The sequence below is a fragment of the Sphaerodactylus townsendi genome, linkage group LG03 (assembly GCF_021028975.2).
Source record: "Sphaerodactylus townsendi isolate TG3544 linkage group LG03, MPM_Stown_v2.3, whole genome shotgun sequence".
NCBI lineage: Eukaryota > Metazoa > Chordata > Lepidosauria > Squamata > Sphaerodactylidae > Sphaerodactylus > Sphaerodactylus townsendi.
The window spans coordinates 95,040,035-95,063,649 of NC_059427.1; the positions used below are offsets into that span (position 1 = coordinate 95,040,035).

At 42.6% G+C, this 23,615-nt stretch overlaps 1 protein-coding gene across 2 annotated transcripts in view; it reads right to left on the minus strand.

The window, feature by feature from the left end:
* Nucleotides 1-21,990, minus strand: part of JAKMIP2 (janus kinase and microtubule interacting protein 2) — a 114,421-nt gene extending 92,431 nt beyond the window's left edge. The window contains exon 1 of one of the 2 annotated variants that reach the window (XM_048488086.1): nucleotides 21,847-21,990. The gene's annotated coding sequence lies outside the window, so the exon portion shown is untranslated. Of the gene's footprint in view, nucleotides 1-21,539; nucleotides 21,643-21,846 lie in introns of those variants that run through there. The other variant, XM_048488087.1, reaches the window with a different exon arrangement.
* Between the last annotated feature and the right edge of the window lie 1,625 nt (nucleotides 21,991-23,615).

Below are 23,615 nucleotides of genomic sequence, written 5' to 3' on the forward strand. Positions count from 1 at the left end.
GTGGGGTTTGAACCCGGGAACCCACCCCTTACCTACGTCCTTGGCTGCTAAGATACAGTTCAGCATTTCCTATCTGGATATAATATGTAGTATTGCTTTAGAGTTTGTTAAAAAATTATAAATATCAATATTTTTATTTTTCATTTAAAACATTTTCATGCTACCTTTCAATTTAGTCAGGGGCCACAAGGTGGTGAACATAAAAATATTTACACAATTAAAATACTGTTAAAAGTGTAAAAAAACAATTTAAAACATAAAAATAAAAGGAGAGCCAAAAATGGTTATTAGGGGTATGCCAGACAAAACACAAACACAAACGACTTTGTTGGCAAAAACCCACCAATAAAGGGAAACAGATTAATCTTTGTGGGCTTAGGGAGGGAGTGCCAAGGTTTTGGTGCCACAGCAGAGAAGGCCTTTTCATGGGTTGCCATCTGTCTAGCTTCAGATGGTGGGGGCAACTGAAGCAGGACATCTGAGGATGGCTGGAGTGAGTGGGTAAGTTTGTATGGGAGATTCCAGGCCATACAGTTTATATGGGAGATTCCAGTGTTTTAAGGGTCAATATCAGCCAGTGCGGGTAGTGAACAGATAAGGGTAGCAGTTCAATTTTGTCAGACACAGTCAACTAGAATCTTGTAACTGGTTTTATTATTGATGATTGATAGACTGAATTGACAGACTGAATCCTGAGCTTTAGGCACAGCTTCAAACTTCTGAACTTTGAAAAAAATAGTCAAGAAAGAAAAGCTCTATGCCAATAACCACTTGATTTCAAGAAAGGGAATATTATTTGGCTTTGATAAGCTAATAGTAATTTTGCATTAGGTGTCAAGAATTATGTGCAATTTTAGAGTGAAAAGAAGGAGAAGGAGAAGAAGGAGGAGGAGGAGGCAGTCTGAGAATCAATGAGGTGGAAAGTTTCTGCAGAGTTTGTGTTGTTTTTGCCCTTCCTTCAGGGGTTATAGACATTTGGCCAGAGAAAAGGCCTTAGATTAGATAGACATTACCTTGGGTTCACCAACCCAGATCTTCCCTTCCTTTTCCACCCACCCAGTACCCCCTGAAAATTCTCGAAGTTGGGGTCCCTCATGAATAAAATGCACTATGACATGTTTACAGCAGTAAGGAGAGATAATCTGCTAAAACTGTCCACTGTACTCTAGTGCAAGCAGAAACGTCTTAGGATCCAACCTATTGTGCCCATGGAAGCAGTCCCCTAGGCCCTTTCTGCACATGCAGAATAATGCACTTTCAATCTACTTTCACAATTGTTTGGAAGTGGATTTTGTTATTCGATTCGATTTCGAATACCTTTAATGGCATACAAATTGTTCAAGATCAACCTAGCAAGGCAACAACAGCCTTTACAACTTTACAACTTCTGACGAGTTAAAATAACACCATTTAAAAATTTAGCCACCGCTTCCAACAGCTTGTAGTTGTGGCTGTTTAAAAGATATATAACCTTCTGTTTATCTATAATGCCTTCACTTCCATGCAGGAAGGGGATTATGTGCTTCTTCCTACCTATCTCATAAAACGGACAATTCAACAGCATATGAGATACTGTTTCCACAGAACCCATGCCACACGGACATTTCCTTTCTTTATGTGGGATTCCAAGGTGGCGTCCAAGGCTAAAGGAAGAAGGCAGGGCATTACACCTAGCTAAGGTGATTGCTTGGATTTTGTTATTCTGCACAGTAAAATCCAGCTGCAAAGTGCGCTGAAAGTGAATTGAAAGCGCATTATCCAGCATGTGCGGAAGGGGCCATAGTCTGCTTCTTTTTCAGAGTTCTTTGCATGACAACTGGCCTTAGAATTTGTTATGAGCTCTTATTCCTTAAGCTGACACGAAAGGAACACCTTGCAGTTTGCCAGAATATTCCCTTTCCATGTCCCTTTGTCTTAAAGATAGAAAAGAAAATATATTGGTCTTTTACACACCATACACCTTCGACTAATGTTTTTCGATATCATAAAGTGTACATGATAAAAAAAGAATAAATGTCCCTGTGCCAGCCATTAACTGTTCTTCCTTGGTATTATTCCCTGAAGCATTCAGCATGCTGCTGACATGCACAAAACAAAGGAATGCCTTGATGGCGAATAAAATCTCCTTCCATTGGAGTCTCTGAGCAGTGAGAAGTTCAGGTGTACAGAATGACAAGGGTTCAGTGTACTTTGAATAAGGGAGTGCTAGTGACTTATGGTGTCTTTGTAACCTCTCTGTCTGAATTACAAATATAAAAGAAGGCCTGTCAGGAACAAATAAAAGCAGGTAGCAAAACTACAGACCAAACATGAGATTTCCAAAGCAATTTGTGGACCCACACAACCCTTATACTGTTTCCTGGTCAACTAATTCCACATGAAATTTTCCAGTGTTCACTTTGACTATTTCTATCTTCCAGTTAAATCTAAAATGGTTAAGTATTGAGGGGTGGAAGCCACACAAAAGGTGCAACATAACAAATGGGTAACTTCATTGTAACTTCAGTGATACATCAGAAAGATTATTTGAACCAAACTAGCTGCTAACAGGAGCAAAGCTCTTTCACTTTCTTTTTTTTTAGAATTAACCAGAATGACACAAAACAGTGTGCAGGTTTTTGAATTTTCCAGAACACTTCATCAGGCTAAAGATTGCACCCTCTTTCTACCCTTGCTAAATGGCCAAATTCCAGCACTTCCTCGAATTGGCCAAATTCCAGCTGAAAGGGCCAACAGTATACAAAAGCTGCAGCATCCTACTAGTTGAAGGATGTCCCCTTCCAACAGAGATTTTCATAAGTAAAAAAAAACAGTCTTGATTGATAACTGGAAAGTGATCTGGACTGCCCTGAAAGAGAACAAAGGCTTTCCCCCACACTCTTACCTTTTTGTAAAGAAAGAGCAATATAACCAGGTTTTCTAGAGCTCTTTGTGAACCCAAAAGCATTCTGAAGCACATTATAGATTACTGGATGTTAGGTGGCAATGCAGTGGTTGCAGAAAACAGAGGTCATTCTATATTCTCCAGTTGCACTCATCTGGGATCAATGCATTTTTCAGAGGAACACTATAGCCTGATTCTCTCTGTTCCAAAGAATGTCATGCTGAAAACTGAGGATCCAATGGTCAGTTGTTTGAGACTGATGGTAATTTTGCATTAGACATTTGCAAAATGTCTTTTAGTCTCACTTGTTAGTGCAAAAAGGATGGAAATCAGATCAGAAATGCCTTTCCATCAGTGACAGTTTACTGCTCTGCTTCTTTTTTTAGTGACTCTCTGCCACACTTCTCCACATTTGAAAGATCAGAATGTAGTATCCTCTTTATATAATTCCTTTGTAGATTTGAAGGGTGCCGCTCCTAAACTCACATTTCTCAAACTTCCTTCATTTTATTATATCATAGATGTTTTTCTGACCTTTTCTGACCCAAGAACATCAACAGCATCGGAGGAATTACTTTACTGGGAACACCTGAAATCAGTCTAAGGTTTAAGTGGCACCTCACAAGGAAGCCATAAATATGAAAAAGCATTCAATTGTGCAAGCAGCTGAGAGAGAAAAATAATCTTACAGCTATATAAAATAATAATTGAATGTGTCTTTTTAGTTTATCTTAAACTAAACAACTCCAGCCTCTGTTCTGTGGTAAACCTGATGGGGGAACGCCTTCTTCAGAAAGTTCTCTTCAGAACTAGTGAGCACATCAATATCATTAATACAAAAATAACACCCAACCCTAAAGAGCCCTCTGTAAATAAACAAATATCAAAATCCTACCTTGTCACCTTCACTAGTGAGGTGACAGATACCTGTGAAGGAGATAATGGAAGACCCAGTGGATGATAATGAAGAAGTGGGTATGGTACACCACACCAGACTGCCTCTGAGATGTATGGAACTGTAAAAAGTGAATTATCTACTAGACTTGTTGGAAGAGTGACTGCTAGACAAAAAGCAGGAAAAGTGTAACTTGTGATAATTTGTAGCATTAACTGAATTGGGGGAAGATTCACAAGCCCTAAACAAGGTATGTCTGATTTTAGACTTAGCTGAAAATTGTCAGGAGCAATTAACATACTAAGTTTCTTGCTACTAAAAACAGTTGGGCTTGTTAAAGTGGTGGCAAAGCCAAGATGGTTAAAATCTAGGTAGAGGATTGTAACATCAGCAGCAGCTTGAGGTCACACCATCCATTGATGGCAATGATGGTGGCTGGGCAAGGAAGAGAAGGTCAGGACAGGAGGACAGGGAGCTGCCACTCCCCTCCCCCCACATAGCCAGGTATTTGGCAGCATAGCAGTAAGATGAGTGATCAGGGGGAGAGCAGAAAGTGGGAGCTGCCGCTGCCGCTGTGCTCTCTGCCAGTCAGCCTACCCAGCAGGTTTGCTGCAGTCACCCAGAGCACCAAGCCTTTTGCTGCCCCCCACCATGTGCCAGGTATGCTAGACTGCCACTTCCTGGTCTCCAGTCCTTCTTCTACCTGTTACTGCACCCTTTGTGCATCTCCTCCCAAACATTAAGTTAATGGGGTTGAAGGAGCATGTGGGTACCTCCTGCCCAGCCAGCTCTGATTCCCCTGCTTCAAGTCATGTAGGTCCCCCACTTGTAGACATCTGAATTCACCCAAGAGTAAGGCTTAACAAGGCAGAAAACTTTGATCTGATAGCTTGCTATACAATACTATCTTGGTAATGGTACACTTGCATGTTCTAAGACCAGGAATGGATTGAACTGTCCTTTTATTTAACAGAGCTGGAATCATTCAATAGATCTTTCATAAGATGGTACAGCCTTTATAGTACTGTTTCCAAAATCAAGATATGGTCAGCTTACTGTGAATTCACCATTGCTATCCATGTTCACAGCTCTACGAAAAGCTGGTCATTCAAAACAAACACTTGAACACATTTAGATTACCATTGGCTCCCTCTTTAAAATGTGAACAAAAACCTCCCCTTCCTCTGCTTCTAACTCCATGGAAACTGTCAAAGCCAACAGGGCAGTATTGTTAGCAACAGCAACTCTGGGAAACCAAATCTGTAGTCCTTTTTTGATACAACAAACTGGTATTCTCAGTGAACTGGAAACCTGCAAAAAGATAACTGGAACTGGCTTGTTTCTTTCAGTAGAGTATTATATATTTCCATACAGTTGAGTAAATTTACTCTCAGTTAATCAACTAATTTTATCAAGAAACAAGTGAAAAAACACCAGAGCTGCCTTTTTTGGTGCATGGTCCCCCAGAGTTGTCAATCTCCAGATTAGGCCCGGAGTTCTCACAGAATTGCAACTGACTTCTAGACCACAGAGATCAGTTCCCTTGGAGGAATATGGCAACTTTGGAAGGTAGACTTGATGGCATCACATTTCTGTTATTTCTTGGATGGCACTGAGGTCGGTGCCATGCACTATCATGGCAAATTATATACCACTTAAAATCAGTACATTTTTCAAAAAGCCCAGTTTTACAACCCTTACTGACAGGATACTGACCAATGTCTTTAGTATGTTCAGTTACATAGGTAAGCTCTGGGCCATAAACTCCACCATTCAAAAAAGGTTTATTTGTGCCTATGCTTCTCTGTGTTCTATCATAAAAGCTTCTAAGATATTGCTGGCAAAACAGTTGGAGAATGTTGGTCTATTGTCTCAACTAAAAAGAGGCTTGTTTACATCACTGTGGATCTTGCAGCATGGCACAGAGTAATGAAATACCCACATGTGTTGATGGCCTGTACTAAGGAAAGGAAATCATATAGGTCAGTCTGTGACCTACAAAAAATACATGAAGCAGTTCAAAAGCTCAGACAGCACCTTACGTGATTATCCCTGGCTCAGTGATGCTATTAAGAAGCATCCTTCAGCCACCGTCTGGTTATTTATTGTTCAGGCACTCTACTAAAAAGCATATTAAATTAACTCCGGTTTTCTAAAGGGTTACCAAACACATATTTCTCAACTATACTTTTAGATTGCAGCATATGACAAGTATGGCACGCATCTCTGTATATTCCTGCAAAGACTGCTTTTGCATTCAGGTGAGGTTAGGAATGTGGGTATCGCCATTTGCTGAAGAGGTGGGCAGGCTCAGGGTAGGAGGCAATCTGGCCAGGCAAATTTCTTTGTGTGATGACACAGTAGTAACCAATTGCAATGTCTTCTTCAATACATAGCTGCAGAAAACAAAGCAATAAACCAGGAAAATAATTGAACATTTTGAACATTATTTTTAAAACAATGAGCCAATTAATTAGTGACAAAAGAATTCATTGATGACAAACTGCAATCAAGCCAGTACCTGACTTGTGGTTCCAAAACTGGGAGTTGTAAAGGATCCTGGGATGCCTCTAGAAGGAATGCCTACTGGCTTAGGCTGGTTTGTAGCATATAAATCACAATATTAGCTAACTATGTATCTATGATAAATATATGCAAAACAATACAAACTGTATGCAAAACCACACTTCTATCCCAAGGGAGCTTGCTGAGCACATCTGGTATTAGTTAGTATCATGTTCATTTTAGAGAAACATGATTAAAGGGCTGATCCTTAGACTTCCAGATGTTTCAGACACAATAGAAGACTCAAGTCCATCAGACAACCTTCCTATAAAAGGTCTGAGGATCCTTCATATGTCTGGAAGAAAGTAATGAACATGGGTAGCTGCAATATAACTGAAGAATGGCAATAAAGGAATCTGCTGACAGAATAGGTGAAGAAATCTTATACTGATAGTTGTGAAAGCATCAGTCAGTAGGGTGGGAGAAGAGAAAAGTTATCTGTGTTACCGGACAGCAGTAACAAACAGGGTGCTTTGGGGGAGGGGACAAGAATTTTTGGGCAGGAGTAGTCTTTCGGAGAAGTAAAAATCTGAAATTGCAGCAGAAATCCTCTTAAAGGGCCATAAAGCCATTCTTAACTTGCAATAAAATTAATTTCTGGATGAGGCACAGGAGCATGGGGTTCGGAAAGGTCAAGAATAAATGTAATAAAAAAATAAAAGTATCAAAGTAATACATATCATCTGGAGACAAAAATAAGCTAGTCCATAATTCAGAATCAAAGCATCTGTGACTTACATTGTATTAAACTTACCACATGATTAATCAAATAATTAATTTCATGTGAACTAAATCAAGTCAGGTTGGTCCTGGGGAGGGACTATTTTCAATGATACGTCCCCTTCCAGTATTATTTCAATTTTGTACTGTCAAGAAAACATTTTCCTTGGACATCCAGGAACTTTGCCTATTTGATATTTTTGCTATTCAAGGAGATCTGTGTAAACATGATTCCACTGGTATGCAATGTAGATTTTGAATAATGAGACAAATAGTAAAAGAAATAATGAGACAATGGTAAATTTGAAAAATGAGACAATGGTAAAAGCAATTACAAAACATCAGCACACTTGAAGGAATGAAGAATCCAAGGTCCTGGCCACTGAAAAGGGAAAGCAATATCATCTGCATACAGTAGTATGAGATTTCTGGGGATCCCAATGAAGAAGGAACACACTTTGGGCCAGATAGCCTGGATATAATATCATGTATAAAAAGATTAAAAAGCAGGAGAGTCAAAACACATTCCACCTTTACCCTCCTGAGAATTGGAATGCACCCACCCTTACTTTAGTATAGATATCAGTGTGCAGTTCCCATATAAGAAACAGCAAACGTTTGTCGATATTTGTTCTAGCTAGATTCATCCATTGATGGCATCTATTGATGGAATCAAAAGCTACTGCCGAATTGACAGAGCTTTAGTGAGAACTCTGATGCTTTGAGAATCCAGTTGGAACAACATTTAGCAGTGGTTGGTAGTGCTTTGTCTCTTTCTGAAGCCAGAGGTGGATAACATTGTTAGCTATCTCACAATCTTCTAGGTTTTTTTAAAGGTGTTTGATGTACAATTTAGCAGCAACATTTAATAAACCAATTGGACAATAATCTGGGGGTTAGACTTGCTCCCCTTCTTAAAGATTGGGAACCCACTACTTGATTTCCAGCCTGAAGTCAAAATGCCTGATTCATTTATCTTTTTAAATACTTTGGATAAGGTTGGAGCCACCAGTCAGGAAAGGATTTATGTAGTTCTGGGAAAGCATTATACTTATTGCAATTTTTTCCTTTATATCAAGAAAAATCTACTCCTGATTGAAAATAATTAGTAGTCCTGACTCCTGTCCTCTGCAGAGGACAAGTCTATCTTTGCTGCTTAATAGCAGGCAGACGAGCCCTCTGAGTGGCTGCAATTCTCAGATGGTGCCATTGTAGCTATGAAGACACCTCCCTTAAAAACCAAGCAAACAAAAAAAGGCAAGTGCATGGGATCACCAGGCAAAACAAACTTTATCACTGAACATTTTAGATGGAAATAGCAAGTAGATGAGCTGCTAGCTGAGGAAACCTCCATTGGAACAGTCTGCAAATGGCGGCAGTTGCGCAGAGGCTCTTGATTATTGCAGAAAATGGCGAGTGCAATCTGCTGCAAAAATGAAAGTACAAGCTTGATGGGTGGTGATGGGAAGCAGGAAAAATACAATGGAACTTGTTCTGCACAGGCAAGGGAAAATGTCTTCAACCAGACCTGGGGGAAAAGGATTGCTAGTTCAGCCATTTTGGGGGGGAGTGGGGGGGGAGGACAGGTTGGCAAAGTTCCTCCCGTAAAATGTTTTTTATAACGTCCTCAAGATGTTATATTTGTGTTGTGCAGAAAGGACCCGTGTGTACAAAGCAACACAAATGGGACAAGGCTCTTGTATACATATGCACAAGCAGAAAGTCCTTTGGAAAAGAAGCTACAAAATGGCACCTAAATATGGTAAACGTGGGGCTCTATGACCCACCAAAGGATCTTCTTGAACCACACACTGAAGATCACAAGTGTTTCTAGTAAATTGGGCCTTGAATCTGCAGCATCACAATTTTACAAATTTCAGCTTACTCATTCTTCACTTGAATGTTCTGAGGTATGAGAAATTGAAATAAAGCAAGGACCCAGAAAAGTGCATGTGTTATATTTCATATAAGCTGAAATTTTAAGACTGGAGGAAAGCTATACTGAAATCAAAAACCTTGTTTCCCAGTAAACTACCGTAGGTTAGGATTGTGGGGGCAGTCATAAATACTACATGTTTTATATCTTTTCCTGCTAGCCTTTTTTTCCTTACAATGATGAAGCATAGAGAGCTATATATCACATTAAAATCAATAGAACATTAATAAATAAAAAAGGAATAAATAATAGGTGGGTTTTTAATGTCTTTGAATCCTTATGGCAGCCCAAGGATGCAATCTGGCCTTCTTATTAGGCACTGAACCTTTTTGAGAAGTAGATGATTCTTTAGCCTGCAAGATGACTTTCTTCAGCTTGCCTGATGGCCTGGCATTACTGAACTTCAACCATTTTGTATTATGTGAAATAAAGAGCAGATAATGAACTGCAGCTGCATTTAGAAAAGAATAATAAAAAATGCTTACTAAGTCAGTTCTGTAGTGAGAATTAAAGGGAGCTTATTTTAGAGGCAGAAATGGCATGTTTTTGTGATAAGTCTATGCAGATATGAGAAACTGTGCTGCCATGGAATCTATGCCACGTCAAACAATGAATGCAGAAAAGGGGTGCGGCTGTACCATTCCCATTATGCCTTTAGACATATTGGCAGTACAAGTTTTGGTTGCTAAATAATTATATATTTTTATATCCGCATTATCTTAACAAACTGCAAATAAATCATGAACATCATGTTCACACACACACACACATATATAAAAGAATCTGATTCTGTTCACCTGAGAGCTTGTTAACACATAAAGCGAATAAATAAATCATTTTACACCTACACTAGGAAGGCACCAATGGCAAGTTCCAAAATAAATGGAATCATTATCCACAACTTTAAGGTTGCACTCTGATGCAGAATTACTCCAGTCTACGCGCAATGACTTCAATGGACTTGAATTGGAATAACTTGCACTGTCAAGGTGAGTGTGGAGAGCTTGACAAATTGTAACAGGCAACCCCAGCAAAAGGTTCTCAAGGCAAGGGATTGAGGAGAGATGGTTTGACACTGCCTTCTTCTGCAAAGCCTTCCTTGGTGATCTCCTTGGCCTGCTTAGCTTGTAAAATTTGATGACATCAGGCTGTACTATACCATTCCACGTCCCCTGAACTGTCAATCTGCTATATAATTTTTCTACAGTTAGCACAACCATGCTCATAAATACTGATTTGCAACAGGAAGTGACCTAGAATTTCCTAGAATCATAGGCTCATTCCGCACATGCAGAATAATGCACTGCTATCAGTGCTCTTTGAAGCTGTGCGGAATAGCAAAATCCACTTGCAAACAGTTGTGAGAGTGGTTTGAAAACGCATTATTTTGCATGTGCGGAAGGGGCCATAGAGTTGGAAGAGACCACAAAGGTCATTGAGTCCAACCTCCTGCCACGCAGGAAGACACAATCAAAGCACTCCTGACAGATGGCCATCCAGCCTCTATTTAAAAACCTCCAAAGAAGGAGACTCCACCATCCTCCAAGACAGCACACCACGGTTGAACAGCCCTTACTGTCAAGAAGTTCTTCCTAATGTTTAGGTGAAATCTCTTTTCCTGTTCGCTGAACTGACTACTCCTTGTCCTAGTCTCTGGAAAAGCAGAAAACAAGCTTGTTCCTTCTTCAACAGGACATCCCTTCAAATATTTAAATATGGCTAATATCATGTCACTTCTTAACCTTCACTTGTCCAGACTAAACATGTGCTCCTCATAGGTAATAGAATCCAGACCTTTAACCAATTTGGTTGCCCTCCTCTGGACCCATTCCAGCTCTTTGATTGGAATGAGAAGGAAGGGCATTACTGCCCTGAGGACCCAGGACCCAGCTAATTAGCAGTAAAACTATTTTTACCATTCGCTTTAATGTATTGGTGAACGTTGTTTGAATCATATTCATAGCCAATCACCTTCGTTTCACCAGTCAAATGCAGGAGGCATTTCTAAACAACAAACAGCAGTTTTAGCTTCACATACAAGATCCATTTGGACAGTGACGAAGGGAGGGGAAACTGCGGCCGGGGAATGAGCTGCCTGAGTACCCCCTCCCACCCTGACCTTGAAACACCCCCACTCCGCCCCCTCTCACCCCGGACACACCCCCAACAAATGATGGCAATTGCGGCGCCCGGGACATGTCCCCATTGCCACTATGCATCTGGAGCAGAAACTGGCTTGATTTTGAGGTTTGGTATCTTAACTTGTCCGGTTCTGTGGGTATTTTCACGTATATTTCATTAGGAGTTTTCCAGATAAGATCAAGATAACATAATAAAAATACCGAATAACTAAGAGAGAGTTTCCCACAAAGTATTAAAATATTAAATAATAATATTAAAATATTGAATGAAAATATTTCTAAGTAAATCATAAAAGTACAACACTATACACATATAGCCGGTACCTAAATTTAAAACAGAAAAACTTTAAAGTGCTTGACATTGCCAATTAATAAGTCACTATCCCTATACAAAAAAAAATTACTTTTCAAAAAGGTCCAGTAATAACAGGATTTTCATTTACACAAGATGGACTAATATATAGACCACTTTTCAATAAATTTATCAGATTATATTTAACTGCAAATAAAAAGTTAGATTCTCATCAGCTTCATCCCACAATGTCTAATAACAGAATTCAACACAAAAACCCATCCTGGTTTCCCATTTCCTAGCAATTTCAAATCTTAACAGCAGGTGTTCAGTGATTTCTGTAAATACCCAGTAAGGCCTATTTTCATGCTTTGTAAGCCAACTTTTATCAATTGACATGTTTCATAATACAGCTTTATACTAAAAATGCCCAATCTTGCAATAGTAATATTTCCAAAAGAACTTCTAAATCATTCTAGCTGTTTCATTATCATAATGAAATTGTTTCAAAAGAAAATCCTGTCACGTTTTTAAAAGTGAATAGATAAAATTTAAACAGGTAAAGTCTGAAATAAAAAAGTCTGACAAAGCTATCACTTTTACTGTTGCAATTTTTATTCAACAAGAACAGGTTCATACTCTGCTAGTATGCTTTTGGTATCATGTAGTCAGAATCACAACACTTTTCTCTACATGAATTTTGAAATCCTAAATCTGCCTACTATTCACTTGGCTATTTTTTCCAGTCTTTTTCCCACTGGCCCTTTCTGTCCATCTTGATCAGATAACTTTTCTCAGAATATCAGGACAATTCATTTTCTGATGATTATCCAGAATGTAGAACGGGACTGCTTTGGGCTATCCAAAGTCTTGGTAAAGTCTGGTAAGTTCCATTTAGAATAAAGGATGGTTTGCTAACCAAGTAAGTTTGGACCCTGCTGGGGCAAAGCACCACATGAACCAGTAGAAAGGGTATCTTGCCTTGTCCTTTTACTTGTAAATACCATATCTGTAATGGATTCAATCTTTTTCTGTGCCTTTGGTTTGTCATGGTTGGTTTAACCATGCTGCTGCTATTGCTACAGCACATGCACATCAGATCTGACTCCCAGATAATATAGAACCTTTTTATAAGGCAGTTCTAATGAGTTTTGCCACACACTCTGGAAGAGCTGGGCAATGACAGGTTTTGTAGATTTTGATCTATTGGGTCAGTGGAATGGAAAGTGTGCACAGCAGGTTAGAAAAAATCAGCATGTACCCCTTGCCTGTCTTATGATCTCATAATTCTTCCTTTATAAAAAAATATTTTGCTCAATAGATGCCATGTTGTCAGATTCAAATAATGGTAAAGGGTATTTTTACAAAATGATCCACATGCCAGGAACACACTCTTTATCCTGAACTCCACAAAAAAGATATCTAATGCAATTAGGATACATATCTACAACACATTTGTGATATAATAGTTGCCTTAGCACAAACACATTTTGTTGGCATACAAGTTGTCACTGCGGCCCTTTCCGCACCGAGGCGGAAGGGCTTGGGTCGGCGTTTCTGACGCAGACCCGATGACGCTGGGACCATCTGCATGGACGGTCCCAGAAAGAACCGGGAAGACAGCGCCGCTGGGCGCCGTCGCCCGGTTGACTCACCTGCTCTCCTGCCGTCTGGCGCGTCGCTGGGGCCTGGGGACACGCCTCCCCTGCCCTGCACGCCTGCTTCCGTGTTGCAGAGCAGGGGGGCGTGTCCCCAGGCCCCGGCGACACGCCCGAGGGCCGGAGAGCAGGTGAGTGAAGGCAGGGAGTGGGGGGGGGGGGGAAGTGCCGGGAAGCCACTGCCGTTCGCTCGGCGCCGGGCAGGCAGCGTCAGGGTGGCGCGGCTGCGAAGCAGCTGCGCCCCCTGTGCGAATGGCGGCCTGGGGACGGCGTTTTTGCCGTCCCCAGACCGCCATATTCCGCCCGTGCGGAAATGGCCTGCATCTATAGAAGTTAGGGTTTCATCCAGGTTTGAGTATCTGACAATAGTGTGCATACATTACCAGTTATGCACAGGGATTATATTGTAGTGTTCTGAGCAGAGTTGCACATATTTCACATTTCTGAAGTCTCATCAGAATTTAGCGTTAGATGCAGCATCTGAAGAACATAAACATCGTTCTCCCCCGTCCCCAGAGAAAGGAGTTTCTTCTAATAACTACCAAGGTAAATTTTTAAAATGAATGAATTGCCAAAAGCCACCCAAAAGGTTGTGCACTAAGAGAACTGGACATTAAGGATTTTATTTGGTTTTGAAATTGGTTTTAAAATTTTCATAATTATATTTATATTTTACCCTTGTTTTATATTGGATTTTTTGTAATGCAGAAAGAAGTCCAATTTACAAATATGAGCACCATCCATCACTTTTATGTCAAGCCTGCTCTCCCCAAATCCCAGTATCCTCCTGGTAATTGAGGGAAACAGATTTGGATTCTTGTACTTTGGAAGTATTGATGATTTTAAATTTAAAAAGCCTGGTTCTGAAAAAATATTTTAAAAACACAATAAATTTCTACCAACTATTTGTATTTTTAACAGTTTAATTCTTAACTGTTTCTTTCTGTCAGCCTATAAAGGTTGTGTTGTTCAATCTGAACATCCTGGGAAGGTAAAAAGAGGCAACACGTCATGAAATGTTCTGTCTGGGTTTGAGGATGTATTTAGGGGAGTAATGGGTTGAGACAGGCAGCTGGCAAAAGGTCTGCCCAGAGTGACTGTAAAACCAGAGGCATCCTGATTTTCAAGTTGTCCCTTTGGGAATGCAGTCAGTAATTTTGCAACATTTGTTATAAAAGCAAACATTTAAACCTATTCCCAGGGTTCCCATTTTTGTATGTTGTGCACAGACACGAGTTTGGAAGGCTGTGAAAAGTGAGCACAAAACCAGTTTAGGCTGAATGTGATAACAACCTGCTCCTCTGGAAACACTTATAGGATACAAAGAAACATCCTATGGAGTTAGACTGTGGAGGTCTCCCACTATGAAGCTATAGTGGGATATCTCCTACCAATGCCCTTCCACTGTTGCCTGGCACGGCAAGGGGAATAAAACTGTGTGTGTGTGTTGGGTGTGTGTGTGTGCCATTTCAGCAATGCCACAACATCAATTCACATAAGTGGAAATCACATCATGTATAACTGCAATGCTTTAGTGATCTCTCAGTTTGGAGATTACTAGAACGCAGTGGCAATCCTGCAATGTCACGTCTGATTATGTGGCTGAAAGTGATGTTGCAGCATCACATGATACCTCATGAATCTTAGCCGTGCCTTCACAGATCTTGCAGGGCTTGCCAAGAGCTAGCAATCCTTGAGAGAGTCATCTCCCAGAACTGGCAATGAAAACAAACTTACATCAAACCATACCTTATCTACAAGTAAAATTAACCCAAGTTATTTTACATAGCTTACATAGGGAGATCTCTTACCCCAGTAGGTCTTGCCTTCCATCACTCTAGTGGACAATGGCAGGAAGAGGAAGAAGAAGAAGAAGAAGAAGAAGAAGAAGAAGAAGAAGAAGAAGAAGGAGGAGGAGGAGGAGGAGGAGGAGGAGGAGGAGGAGTTTGGATTTATATCCCCCCTTTCTCTCCTGCAGGAGACTCAAAGGGGCTTACAATCTCCTTGCCCTTCCCCCCTCACAACAAACACCCTGTGAGGTGGGTGGGGCTGAGAGAGCTCCGAGAAGCTGTGACTAGCCCAAGGTCACCCAGCTGGCATGTGTGGGAATGTACAGGCTAATCTGAATTCCCCAGATAAGCCTCCACAGCTCAGGCGGCAGAGCTGGGAATCAAACCCGGTTCCTCCAGATTAGATACATGAGCTCTTAACCTCCTACGCCACTGCTGCTCCTATAAATTGCTGGCAGTGATAGTGAGCATCACTTTCTGAAAAATCTGGTAGGAATTATGGGAAACTTTCTAGTGAATCTTAGGCCCCTTCCGCACACGCAGAATAATGCGTTTTCAAACCACTTTCACAACTGCTTGCAAGTGGATTTTGCTATTCCGCACAGCTTCAAAGAGCATTGAAAGCAGTTTGAAAGTGCATTATTCTGCATATGCGGAAAGAGCCTTAGGCCCTTTCCGCACGGAGGCGGAAGGGCTTGGGTCGGCGATGATGCTGGGACCGTTCGCATGGACAGTCCCAGAAAGAACCGGGAAGACGGCGCCGCTGGGCTCCGTCGCCCGGTCGACTCACCTGCTCTCCTGCCCTCTGGCGCGTCGCCGGGGCCTGGGGACACGCCTCCCCTCCCCTGTGTGCCTGCTTCCGTGTCGCAGAGCAGGGGGGCGTGTCCCCAGGTCCCGGCGATGCGCCGGAGGGCCGGAGAGCAGGTGAGTGAAGGCAGGGAGTGGGGGGGGGGGGGAAGCGCCGGGAAGCCGCTGCCGTTCACAGCGCACTCTGAAAACCCCGGCTCGGCCCCAGGCCGCCATATTCCGCCCGTGCTGAAACAGCCTTAGAGAAATGAGAAGTCATTTCTGAATTCCTTGGAAGTGATGTCATGTCCAAGTCTAGGGAAATACTAGAAGATTTTGGGTGTGGAGACTGAGGAGGGCAGGGTTTCAGGAAGGGAGGGACTTCAATGGAGTGTAATGCCATAGAGACCAGTTTTCAAAGTGGCCATTTTCTCTAGGTGAACTGATCCCTGTTGCCTGGAGATCAGTTGTAACAGTGAGAGATCTCCAGCTACCACCTGGAGGTTGTCAACATTACCCATGGCCCTGGCCCACTCCATCTCTTGTTGGCTGCCATGCTGGACCTCAGTGGCATAGCTGCCACAGGGACACGTGGGGACACATGCCCCGGGTGCATGCCAATTAGCCATGTGGAGGGGCACAAAATGCCCCCCCCACAAGAAGCCTGGGAGCAGGAAGTGGCGCATATGCGGCTGGAGCTCAGATGTGGCTGCGCTGCTTCCCTGGCCGAGCAGCCTGCTTGTGGTCCAGGAAGGGGCACAGGCACGGCTAAAGCTCAGCCACAGCCATGCTACTTTCCTCTCTGAGCAGGGTGCTTGACCTCCGGCTGGCACCTTCTCGGAGCAGGGTGCTCTGAGCAGGCACCAGCTAGAGGCTGAGCAGCCTGATTGGGAATGCTTCCCCTCTAAGCAGTGTGTGTGGGGGAGGCAGTGAGCCAGGCCAGGGGGGGAGGCACGCCTGGGGCTGGCATTAACATGCCAACCATTCTGCTTGCCCATGCTATGGATCTCTGTAATACCAAGTATGCATGCAGACTGGCTGTTTATATGAGATGTGAGCGCATAGCAAAGAATGTACATGGATATGTTTTTTTTTCCTATATGGCCAGCATCATATCTAAATCAAGTGGAGGGGCATTGACCCTGCTTAGCCTCTAACATCTGACAAGATCAGGCTATCCTGAGCTATCCAGGTCAGGGCAGTTACAGCCCCATCTAAAACGCAAGGTGTCTGGGAACAGTGCCACTGCAGCACTGCCCCACCACCTCCCGACAACTTTCAGGTGGCACAGGGAGGCAGAAAAAATAAAAAACCTCCCTGACCTCTCGAAAGCCCTCCAAGGGCTAAATGAATGTATGTCACCCATTCAGGTGGTGTAAGTCCAGGGTGCTAGCTGTGGTGCCACAAACACCATAGTCCATAGTCAGCTTCACCCAAGGAATGCCCTGCCCCCCTGCACTGGTGTCCAATTCAATGGCAGCATAGCTCTGCAGCAATGACCATTCCCACAGTTTGGCACCACAAAGCTGAGGGGTTGCCAGATGCTGTTGGCCTTGCCCTCTCTGCTGGCAGGAGGGTCCCTGATGCAGTGGAGGAGGCAAAGACCCTGACACAAGGCTTGCTGGGTGATGTTGGGCCAGTCACACACTCTTAGCCCTGATGCTTTCTAGCATTCAGATGGGGGACTTCCAAGGAATACCAGGGTTGTGATGTGGAGACAGACAATGGAACATAATCTCTTGCCTTGAAAACCTTGCAGGGTCACACATAAAAATAAAGGTAGATCACAGGAGGCAAATCCTGAACATTGCGCGGGCTCTCTCTTTGCCAGAAATTTTAAATACCGCTTCCCTGATTTGAGTAACACAAATGCAATCATTCCTTTAACAATGAAAACATATTCATGCATTTTGCTACTAAATTACAGCAGAATTTTAAAAATAATAATGTGAAAAGGTCAGGACAAAGGAATGACCAACTAATATTGTTTTCTCTTCTTGTTAATCAGAAATTGAAGCAAACCAATTATGCAAGTTCAGCACTGACCATTGTCACAAGCAGTCGTTGCAATAATACTTCAAATGCTTGGCATTCCATGCACATGCAATGAGGAAAAACATGGTCACACTGTGAGCAGACCAATCACCTTGCTTTGGGGATATACCTGCGGGTATATTTGTCATACCATATAAACTGGGTAGCCTGGTTTCAGTGAGATGCTGGAAGAACAGAATAACTTGCCTGTGTGTCTTTGCACATGCTCAGCATCTTTTATGAACTCGTGTGGAAAGCAGATACGCATGCAGCATTAGCACATCAGTGCAATGCCTTCTCTGACTATCAATCTTTGGCATGCTAACACTGCACGTGTCATTATGGAACAGCTGCCCACTCTGGGTTGGGAAATTCCTGAAGGTTTGGATCCTGGGGATGGTAAGGTTTGGGAAGGGGGGGGGGACACCTCAGCAGGTTAAAATGGTGTACAGTCCTCCAAAGTAACCACTTTCTCCATGGAAAACTGATCTTTGTAGTCTGAATATCAGCTGTAATTCCAGAAGATTTCCAGGTTTCACCTTAGGCCAAGGATTCCACTTAAGTGAGACACTGAGTACACGCAATGTTGTGTGTGCCCAGCATTCCTTTTAAAGCAAACATGTGCTTTGTGAATTTAAGCAGGAGGAGGGTTACCTCTGCATAACACAGAGGGTAATAACAGCAAAACTGAATGAACCAGAAGAAGCCTTCTTGAACTACAATAAAATTTCTTCTCTAGCAATGCAGTTGTTATTAAACATAACATGACTATAATAACAAAGGAAAAGTTGCATGGCTTTCTGGCCATGCAGATGAACAAACCATTAGGCATCAAAGTGGTCCAGAATACTGTGGACCATTAAAGGGCATAATAAGACATCTAGGCCTTTGACATATCTGCTGTAAACTATCATGTGTCTTCACTCCCCAGGGTCTATGAGGGAAATGCATCCCTCTTTTCTGTGTTAGAGAACTTACATAGCTGCTCATTGTATCTGATGCAAACAGCTTTGACTCTTGAAATCTCATACCCTCAAAATCTTGTTTGTCTCTAAGATGCTGATTAAACTCAAATCTAGGTGTTCACTTAACACAGTTATCCTCCCCACCCCCCCAGCCCCAGTCTAATAGTGGAACTAAAATGAGAGACTGAGGTCAATTCCCCACCAAAAAAATGAATGTAGATACAAACTGATTTGAGAAAAACCGGGACCTTTTCAGCATGTTTTCAGCGTCCCCACTGCAGCTTCTGCCCCACAAATGATACTTGTTCCCAGAAACGCAGCAGCAAAGAAGGATTCCCCCCTGATGGAACACGCGATCTGCTCAGGGGCTATCCTGATTGGCTGTTGCGTTGTGTTGGGGCAGGAATGTTTTTTTTAATTTTCAAACTTCCGGATCCACGTCTCTGCGAGCATGCGCAGAACGACCCTATGCGGAAACGAAGAAACAGGCGATTTAAGCGAAGCCCTGTTTCCGCGCGCCTCCATGTAGTCGGATGCATGTGGATATGACGTGTAGCACTGCTTTGTATTGCCTTCTACTCAGTCAATTGATCCAAACCGGCCCCATGTTGCTTCGTATCCATGTGGATCTCCGGTCTGCAAAAAAAAAAAAAAAAAAAAAAGGCTGCGCGTGCATTGCACACAACCCACTATGTTCTCATGGGATGGGAGGCTCCACGTCACTACCAGCAGCGGGAAAAACTAATCCGGATTCACACCCCCAACTTCCCCACCGCTCCAGATTGCCCACGCGTTTTTTGAAAAGGTCTACTTTCTTGCAGGTTCTAAAATAACACGGGTTGGTGGGGGGGAGTGGCACCAGAACCGAATGAATCGGCGGTTCAGCAGTGGGGAGTTCTTGCTAAAACCTTGATATTTTGCATGAGTATCACGCTATTAATTGACCGTGGGGAATCGACCTGATATAACTGTATAAGGAAGTGCTGCTATTGCCATAGGGTACTACTTTGGATCTCTTTCCCATGCGGATGCCTCAGCAAAGACATTTTGCCTTTATGTTAGATTACCTTGCTTCCTGTAATCTCACTCTCCTGCTGCCTACCCAAGACCACCTGTGCAAACTGTTATCTACAACTGCAGCAGCAGCAGCACCTCCGGTTTCCTGCACAGCCCTTCCCCCATTAGTTATCACCACCATTCCGGTCCCAAGAAATAGTGGCTGGTGCTTGTTCCAATCACAGAATTCCACACAGCGAGCCTAGTAGCAACACTAGCAGTACTTGAGAAGAATCACAGTGGATAAATGATAATTATTGGGGCTTTTGACCAGTTTCACAGCTATTTTCTCACATAGCACTCAATTAATAGAGAGGTGCAGCCAGTTCTAGCTATCTGTGAAGGATGATACATGTATTTCCAAACACCATTTTCTTAAGGGAAAATGTATATATGAGCTGGAAATGAAAAAAACAGCAAAAATTGATTGTATGGAAACCCTGTGGACAGCAACTGTTTCACTAATTTATCTTGCGTTTTTTCCATCACTGACTAAACAAATTCTAAATTTAAGAAATTATCATCATCATAGTGAATGCCATTCTCCTTGCATTCAACATTCTGATAATGGGATAGACAGTTTTTCTAAGATGTAAATATTGATAAAGAAAAGCCTCTTATGATTATACGTCTCTTTCTCTCCCATTAGCCCAGATTAATGAAACCAATCTAAACTGAAATGAGTTAAGTAATCTTGTTTAAGTGTTCCTTATCCTTAGGTTAAAAGCCCTACAATTTCCTATGAGAACAAAGTGGATATTTGTGCCACATGACCAGCATTGACTCAAGATAATCAGGTATGATTGGCCTACACAGGATATCAAAACTACAAAACATACAGTTGTATATTGTATCTTCCTGTTAGCATTTATCCTATTCAACACTGCATGTACACATGACAGCACCTAAATCCTGTCATCTGGGTTTTTCCTAGATTTCCACTGGTGGAGTAAATGTTAGAAAACCATCCAGAATTCCTGTCCATGCTAATATAACACATGATAATTTAGTAGTGACACAAACATATACTTGTAGAAGTGACCATTTAGAACTATGACCAAAGCCAGAATTAGTGAATGAAATTGGTCACTCTTATCATTGTAACCTACTTTCTAAGATGAAAGGTACATTCAAGTAGAATTTGACTTCTTAAATAAACCTCTAAACCTGAGGAAATAATTCTTCAGATTGTAGAACATCTAAAGCCGACAGTAAAACATGAACACACATTATGAAGGTAAATAAGGTGCACATTCAGTATCTTTGTACTTTCATTTATAACCATAACAACAGGCTGTGAATTAGGATGGTGCCATATAACATACCAAGCAAATTGTATGCATCTTTCCTAAGTGGCTCCAGGGAAACTGAGGGATCATAAATCACTCATGCCAACCCAAGTGAAACACATTGCCAATCAGGCAATTGCAATGAAAATAGCACATGGACTGAACGTAGAGACCTGCAAAGAGGTCGAGGTAGAATATGCACACATGCACGCACACACATACATTCATGCACGCACTGCGCCCAACGCAAATCCTTAAACAATACATTAAAAATGATACAGGATGATGCCTATACGCCTCCATTGATAAACACATCCACACATCCATCACTGATGAAAGCCAACAGTGCCTATATTTACAAAGGGTTTCGCTGCATCAGGTTATACTACTTCAAGGCCCAGCCCAATTTTGGGGCAGTCACAAGAACAAATTTCAGAATTGTAAAAAAGAATCCCCTGCAATTTCTAATTGACAGCCATTCTCAGAATGTCCCCTTTTGCTGTGAGCAGCAAGCCTTCCACCCTGTACCTTCCCCAAAAGGATGGTGAAGCTTAATCTCGGAGCTGCATTTTCCTAAATCGACTCCTCATCATCCTTCATCCCTCTCCATCTTCCTTTTCCCTGGCTCTCCCACAACACCCCTCCTCCCTCCCCGCACCCTTCCCAGCAGCTCCTATGAAAGTCATTGTTATTACCCGGCTCGGATGCTAGCACCCAGGACCACAGAGCAAACATTCATCCCCAGCAAATTAGAGGGGGGGGGGGGGGGGGGGAGAGGCCACTAATAACAAGCAACAGTAACGACAGCCAGCGCTGCTGCATTGCTCAAGCTCACCATGTCCAAACCAAGGGAAGGTGTTGCAAGGCGAGGGATGGGCGAGCTGAATCCATTTTCCCTTCTCCTGAGGTGGCTTCGGAACACAGCAGCAGCAGCAGCAGCTGCTCCTCCCCCCCCCCTTTTTTTGGTTGGTGATGCTGAAGATGGAAACCACCCCCCAGCAATAGCCAGAGCCTCAGCCCCCTCCCTCTTAGAGGAGGACGCTGATGAGCTCATGGAGGAGAGAGCCTGGAAATTGCAGCATGCGCCGCCTCCTCCCCCCCTCCCCTGCTGCGGTGCTGAGCTCTCCCTGAGCGCCATGGCAACGGCATAAAAGATGGAGAGGAAGCAAGGAGATGGCGAGGAGGGGTGGAGGACGAGGGTTGCAAGCTGTTACAGCGGGAGGAAACAGCTTTTGACAAGCATGCAAATCACAAGAGAGGATGGGGTGAAGGACGGTCGCTTTCTCACCCGGGTAGGTCAGGTCAGGGCTCCATACACACTCCACGTGTCTTTTTTCGTACCAAGATTTGAGCCATTCTATTAGCGGAGTGCTTTCTGCAATGAGAAATGGAGGTTAAATTAAACTGGAGAAAAGTCAGTCTGAAGGACATCACAGGTAAGAAGCATCACACACTTGTCATCCGTAGCAATCCAGTGCGCTTTTCCTTACTGCTTAAAAAAAAGAATGTGCAAATATGGGTGCTAGGAAAATAGCATGAATTCCTATGCCTCTTTTGAAACATGAAGCTTATCCCACTCCTGCCAAATTCTGATACGCCAGCAACACCTCCCTCACACCAAATCCAGACAATGACTATGAAATAAATATGCATCTTGCTAGGGCATAACAGTTGTAGCATGTAGCCTGTAGCCTCTTTGCCAGTATCAGTCTAAAGAACATTATGACTACTTGGCTGTTCAAGTGTCCACCAATCTTTGGATAAACTGGGCTATATTGGGTGATGATTTCTGCATTCACCATCATGGTAATTTAACAATGCTATGCTTGTAAGGGTTTCACTGACCAGTTAAATAATCACAGCTGAAAATTAGAGCATCACTTCACAAATACAGTGCTATTTTAATCAACATTCTTCTGTGCAGAAACAATATATTCAGAGTTAATAGAGGTTTAATATGTTTAAGAATCTAAGTTGTTAATCAATCATTAATCCTAATGATTAATATATTATTGATAATCATGTCTAAGTGAAAATCTATTGTAATGAATGGTAGCATGGCTGAAAATCCACTTTAAAGCACATTACTATGTGTATGCAGTGTGTGTGTGTGTGTGTACACACACAGAGAGGATATTTCTATACTACCTCTTCACAGTCCTGCTCAGGCCAGCTTACAATTTAAAAAATGTCAGACTATAAAAAATATTTAAAAAGGAACAAGCTCATACTCACTTTAGTCAACCCTAAAGTTCAGACCTGGGTTGTTGAATAGAGCCATTTTGACTTTGAGGAAGACCAATTGTTCACTATTCCAGAGGACCAGGCATGAGCTATGTGGGCTGACAATGTCACCCATATGAGGGAGGGGGATGCTCACTTTGCACACTCAGCGGAGGGCAAGAGAGGGAGGAGCCAGAAGAGAGAGGCCACAAGAGAGAGGTCCAGTCAAAGCGACTCCTTCATGGCCCAATAGTTCAGTGGAGTCATGGATGGCAACTTGTAGGGCTCCACAAGGTATCCCCTCTCCATTGCAGCTGCTGCATCTCCTCTCATGCACCTTAACCTCTCATGCACCTTGTCCCCGCAGAAGGACCAAGCGCT